At 45.3% G+C, this 6,828-nt stretch overlaps 1 protein-coding gene across 1 annotated transcript in view; it reads right to left on the reverse strand.

Moving 5' to 3' along the window:
- Positions 1–6,604: 6,604 nt before the first annotated feature.
- EMG1 (EMG1 N1-specific pseudouridine methyltransferase) overlaps positions 6,605–6,828 on the reverse strand; it is a 10,256-nt gene continuing 10,032 nt past the window's right edge. The window contains exon 6 of the mRNA XM_040361198.1: positions 6,605–6,828. This exon is cut by the window's right edge and continues 512 nt beyond it. The gene's annotated coding sequence lies outside the window, so the exon portion shown is untranslated.

A 6,828-nucleotide genomic window follows, 5' to 3' on the forward strand; every position in this document is an offset into this window, starting at 1 on the left:
ACCTGCACAATTAACCCTTTCATGACATTTGGTGTTTACAAGTTAAAATCCAAATTTTTTGCTAGAAAATAACTTAGAACGCCCAAACATTATATATATATATATATTTTTAGCAGAGAATCTAGAGAATAAAATGGCGATTGTTGCAATATTTTATGTCACACGGAATTTGTGCAGCGGTGTTTTAACCACTTAAGCCCCGGACCTTTAGGCAGGTAAAGGACGCGGCCAGTTTTTGCGATTCGGCACTGCGTCGCTTTAACTGACAATTGCGCGGTCGTGCGACGTGGCTCCCAAACAAAATTGGCGTCCTTTTTCCCCCACAAATAGAGCTTTATTTTGGTGGTATTTGATCCCCTCTGCGGTTTTTAGTTTTTGCGCTATAAACAAAAATAGAGCGAGAATTTTGAAAATAAAAATCAATATTTTTCCTTTTTGCTATAATAAATATCCCCCAAAAATATATAAAAAAAAAAATTTTCCCTCAGTTTAGGCCGATACGTATTCTTCTACATATTTTTGGTAAAAAAAAAATCGCAATAAGCGTTTATCGATTGGTTTGTGCAAAATTTATAGCGTTTACAAAATAGGGGATTGTTTTATGGCATTTTTATTAATTTTTTTTTACTACTAATGGCGGCGATCAGCGATTTTTTTTGTGACTGCGACATTATGGCGGACACATCGGACAATTTTGACACATTTTTGGGACCATTGTAATTTTCACAGCAAAAAATGCATTAAAAATGCTCTCATTACTGTGAAAATGACAATTGCAGTTTGGGAGTTACCACAAGGGGGCGCTGATGGGGTTAAGTGTGACCTCATTTGTGTTTCTAACTGTAGGGGGGTGTGGCTGTAGGTCTGACGTCATCGATTGTGTTTCCCTATATCAGGGAACACACGATCGATGACGCCGCCACAGTGAAGAACGGGGAAGCTGTGTTTACACTCACCTATCCCCGTTCTTCAGCTCCGGGGACCGATCGCGGGACTCCAGCGGCGATCGGGTCCGCGGGTCCCATAGCTTTGGACCGGGTAGCGGGCGCGCCCGCGACCCACGGCTGGTCTTTTAACAATCACGTACAGGTACGTGATTGTGCCCAGCCGTGCCATTCTGCCGACGTATATCGGCGTTAGGCGGTCCTTAAGTGGCTAATTTGCGCGTTTTCATATTTTCTCCGATTCACAAATGATTTTCTGTTTTTCCGATGTAAAATAATTTGTTTCCTAAAGTGGGATTAATGGGGAGTTATATTTCCATTTTCCTTATGTCATGTTTTCAATCTTCTGATGATGATCATTATCCTTTTTTTTTTTTTTCATATCAGAAAATTTACCTGAGAACCTCCCATTGCGGATGTTTGTCTATTTTTTCTTCCATATCTTTGTTTGTTTTTACTCTGTAACAGTGGCCCGGATTCACATACAATTGGCGCATATGCCACCGTAGCGTATCTTCTTTACGGTACGCCGACGCATCGCAGAGAGACAAGCACTGGATTCACAAAGCCAGTGCTGCCAAATCTGTGCTGGGTTTCTCAGGCGTAAGTCGTCGGAAGTGGGCGTGAGCCATGCTAATGAGGCGTGACCCCATGCAAATGATGGGCCGAGCGCCATAAAGATACGAATAACGAATGGCGCATGCGCCGTCCCGTGGACGCATCCCAGTGCGCATGCTCACAATCACGTCGGAACTACTCCCTAAGATACGACGGATCACTGCCTACGGCGTAAACGTAACCTACGCCCAGCCCTATTCATGTACAACGTAAACAACGTAAAATACGACGGCTGTGTTCCCTGGTCTATACCTTTGCATGAGTTGCGCCTCATAGATATGGAATAACTTTACGCCGGACGTACGCCTTACGCAAACCGCGCATATTATGCGCCGGGCGCAACTACGTTCGTGAATCGACGTATCTCCCTAATTTGCATATGTGCATAGAAAATCAATGGGAGCGGTAAATGCGCCCGGCGTAAATATGCGCCCACGAAACGACGGCTAAGGCAAGTTACATCGGTCGGAGGAAGCCTATTTTTAGGCGTATCTCAGATTGTGGGCACGGTGCATAGATACGACGGCGCATAGTTACACTTACGTGGCGTATCTCGAGATACGTCGGCGTAAGTGCTTTGTGAATCCGGGCCTATATTTTTTGCTAGAAAATTACTTAGAACCCCCAAACATATATATATATATTTTAGCAGAGAATCTAGAGAATAAAATGGCGATTGTTGCAATATTTTATGTCACACGGAATTTGTGCAGCGGTGTTTTAAACGCAACTTTTTTGGAAAAATTAACTTTAATGAATTTTAAAAAAATTAAAAAGTAAACTTCGGCCAATATTTTTGCATAATGTGAAAGATGAGGTTACGCCGAGTAAATAGATACCAAACATGTCTCGCTTTATAATTGCGCACACTCGTGGAAACTACAGTAACTAAAAACCTCCATAGGCGACGCTCTAATTTTTTTTCACAGTTACCAGGTTAGAGTTACAGAGGAGGTCTAAGGCTAGAATTATTGCTCTCGCTCTGACGATTGCGGCGATACCTCACGTGTGTGATTTGAACACGCGTTTTCTTGCGGGGACAAGGGGGAGGATGTCCCCTCCCGCTTCTCCGGGATAACAGCCGCATCGGTTATCCCTGGAAAGCCAATCGCCGGTGATCTGACAATATGGTTCCGGCTATCGAGATGGTTCCTGTAAGGACTGCGCAGGCGCAATCCCTGCCGACGGAAATCTCCGAACCTCGGCCGGCATCCAGGGCGACGTGGAATTTGAGGAAAGTGGCCAGTCGGCCTGACGTCCTCGCTCGGCCTCCTGGCTCTTTTTTTTTTTTTTAACATCCTCCAATCCACGGGGATGTTAAGGAATGAGCCTGGATGCCGGCGGAGGTTCGGAGATTTTCGTCGGCAAGGATTGCGCCTGCGCCGTCCTTACAGGAACCATCTCGATAGAGGAACCTTAACGACAAGTCACCGGCTCTAGAAAATTATACCGGGGTGATGCCTGCAGCTGCAGCATTCATCCCGGTATAACCCCAGAAAACCGAGGAGGACGCATATCCCATATCGTGCTTTTGTATTATGAATATTTTCCCCTTTTCCATTATATCCTTTAATTTGGGCGTTTTCATATTTTCTCCGATTCACAAATGATTTTCTCTTTTCCCGATGTAAAATAATTTTTTTTCTAAAGTGGGATTCATGGGGAGTTATATTTCTATTTTCCCTATGTCATGTTTTCTATCTTCTGATCATGATCATTATCCTTTTTTTTTTTACCTGAGAACCTCCCATTGCGGATGTTTGTCTATTTTTTCTTCTTCTATATCTTTGTTTGTTTTTACTCTGCAACTTTGTTATAATGACAAGAGGTTATTGTTTATGTGATATATTTATTTATGTTTATATTTGTGATTGTCTGATATTTTTCAATAAAATATATTGAATCATAAAATATATATATATGGGGGAGGGGCTACTTTTGTACTTTGTATTGATGATTCCATCTTGTATCCGATTATTATTGACTTTCTGCAATCCCATCTCTAAAGATAGGAAATTCCCAAATCTCCCAGGAGGTTTATTCATGTTTTTTTAAGAAAAATAAAGAGAACTTAAAGAGGAACTGCAGTCTGCTCACATCATTTATAATAAAATAAAAAAAAACATATTTGCCATTCTGAAGCTTCCCTCCAACCACTCTCCATATTATCTTATATATATATATACTGCGATTCTGTACTTAGCAAAAGTGTCCCATCATTAGTGTCAGTGGGAGGAATAGTGTCCCATCATTGGTGTCAGTGGGAGGAATAGTGTCCCATCATTGGTGTCAGTGGGAGGAATAGTGTCCCATCATTGGTGTCAGTGAGAGGAATAGTGTCCGATCATTGGTGTCAGTGGGAGGAATAGTGTCCCATCATTGGTGTCAGTGAATAGTGTCCCATCATTGGTGTCAGTGGGGGGAATAGTGTCCCATCATTGGTGTCAGTGGGAGGAATAGTGCCCCATCATTGGTATCAGTGGGGGGAATAGTGTCCCATCATTGGTGTCGGTGGGGGGAATAGTGTCCCATCATTGGTGTCAGTGGGAGGAATAGTGTCCCATCATTGGTGTCAGTGGGAGGAATAGTGTCCCATCATTGGTGTCAGTGGGGGGAATAGTGTCCCATCATTGGTGTCAGTGGGGGGAATAGCGTCCCACCATTGGTGTCAGTGGGGGGAATAGCGTCCCACCATTGGTGTCAGTGGGGGGAATAGCGTCCCACCATTGGTGTCAGTGGGGGGGGAATAGCGTCCCACCATTGGTGTCAGTGGGGGGGGAATAGCGTCCCACCATTGGTGTCAGTGGGGGGGAATAGCGTCCCACCATTGGTGTCAGTGGGGGGGAATAGCGTCCCACCATTGGTGTCAGTGGGGGGGAATAGCGTCCCACCATTGGTGTCAGTGGGGGGAATAGTGTCCCATCATTGGTGTCAGTGGGGGGAATAGTGTCCCATCATTGGTGTCAGTGGGGGGAATAGTGTCCCACCATTGGTGTCAGTGGGAGGAATAGTGTCCCATCATTGGTGTCAGTGGGGGGAATAGTGTCCCACCATTGGTGTCAGTGGGGGGAATAGTGTCCCATCATTGGTGTCAGTGGGGGGAATAGTGTCCCACCATTGGTGTCAGTGGGGGGAATAGTGTCCCACCATTGGTGTCAGTGGGGGGAATAGTGAAGGTAATTTGTTCCACTAGATTTTAGTTGGGGGTATCAGAGTAAAGGGGGCTGAAAACAAATGCCCCTCCCCCCCCCCACACTTTTCACATATTTATTTGTACAATTTATAATTTTCCTTCCACCTCACATTAGGGTTGTCCCGATACCACTTTTTTAGGACCAAGTACAAGTACCGATACTTTTTGTCATGTACTCGCCGATACCGAATACCGATACTTTTTTTTAAAATGCAGCCATGTGTCCCCAAAGAGAAAGCCAAGCTCCCCCCTGCCGTCTAGTTGATTTTTGGCTCCATACCTTGATTGATCCGTTTGTTTAGGTGGCGGCAGCAGGACGGGACCATTTGCTCTATTTTGGGCGCGGAAGAATATCTCTTCTCTCCCGCGTTCGCTCCTCTGCTGTATCAAGTCCCGGCCAGCTTGTCCTTCCCTGGCGCCACGGAGTGATTCTTCTCCCTCCGCTCTTGGCGCACAGAGAGAAGAAGCAGCGGCAGAAGAAAAAAAAAAAAAGCACTGTCACCTTAAGTTTTTTTTGTGACACTCCAGACAGCCAGCAACAGCACTACAGTCAGGATCAAGGAGGAAGTGACTCCTGGGGCCAGGATAACAGGTATGTACTTGTTTGGGGGGGGGGGGTGGATTCAAGATCTACTGTCTGCAGCAGCATCTAAACATTATGGCATTGGCAGCACATGTGTTGTGGCATGTGCTACTTGCAGACAGTGCCAACCATGCGGCCAAAGCCATATTGTGCTGCAGACAGTGCCACCCATGACGCTAATGCTATAACTCATGTGCTACCTGCAGACAGTGCCACCCATGACGCTAATGCCATAACTCATGTGCTACCTGCAGACAGTGCCACCCATGACGCTAATGCCATAACTCATGTGCTACCTGCAGACAGTGCCACCCATGACGCTAATGCCATAACTCATGTGCTACCTGCAGACAGTGCCACCCATGACGCTAATGCCATAACTCATGTGCTACCTGCAGACAGTGCCACCCATGACGCTAATGCCATAACTCATGTGCTACCTGCAGACAGTGCCACCCATGCGGCCAATGCCATATTGCGTTGTCATTAGCGTCATGGGTGGCACTGTCTGCAGCACAATATGGCATTGGCCGCATGGGTGGCACTGTCTGCAGGTAGTACATGCGTTATGGTTGTTTTTTTCCATCTTTATCATTTGTTTAATCTCCCTAATTTTTTTCAAAATACCACTTCATTAATTCATTAATGTTTTTATTACATATTGATATTAATGAGGTCTGTTCTCATCTGAAAACAGTGTTTATTTTGGATAATAAAACGTATAACTGGCTGGAGAAAAATAAATATCACTTGTAGACAAATCTGCACTTTGTTTCAAGGCGGGGTCTGGGGAGGGGCCAGGGGCAGAGTCAGGCTGAAGGAGGGACCAGGGGTGGAGCTGAAGGGGGCCCCGTCAGGTAGGCTGTACAGGGGCCCCATGATTTCTATCAGCGGCACTGATGACGAGGAACACACAGCTATTCAAATGAAAGCTGTTATGTTCCCCAAGCGCTAATCAACTAGACAGCGGCAGCGTCGGGCTTGGCTTTCTCTTTGGGGACTAGGCAACAGCAGCTCTCCTCTCCTCCATACCCGAGGACTGCTCCGCTCTCCACCTCCGGAGCATTTGTGCGAGTACAAGTACAATGCTCAGTATCGATACTAGTATCGGGACAACCTTAATAATTATGTGACACTTTGTGTTGGTCCATCACATAAAATACATATACGGTTGTAACATGACAAAATTTCAAGGGGTATGAATACTTTTTCAAGACACGGTAAATATTACCAATTTTAGCATTCCAATCAATTACGAGATGCACATCACTTTTTTTGGGGGTTTTATTTCCTTTTAAACAATGAAATGTACATTCATTCCACAGATCTCGTAGTCGTCGGTCACCATCAGCCGGACTTGTTCCGAAATATTGAAGACCCCAAACCATTTCTTCTGTGACTGATACGAAACGTCTTCCACATTCTGGAACGAGTCCCCCCCCCGATTGTAACTTCCTACCACCGGACACACCATGGACCCCCGGCAGGGC

The sequence above is a fragment of the Rana temporaria genome, chromosome 8, assembly GCF_905171775.1.
Source record: "Rana temporaria chromosome 8, aRanTem1.1, whole genome shotgun sequence".
Taxonomy (NCBI): Eukaryota; Metazoa; Chordata; class Amphibia; order Anura; family Ranidae; genus Rana; species Rana temporaria.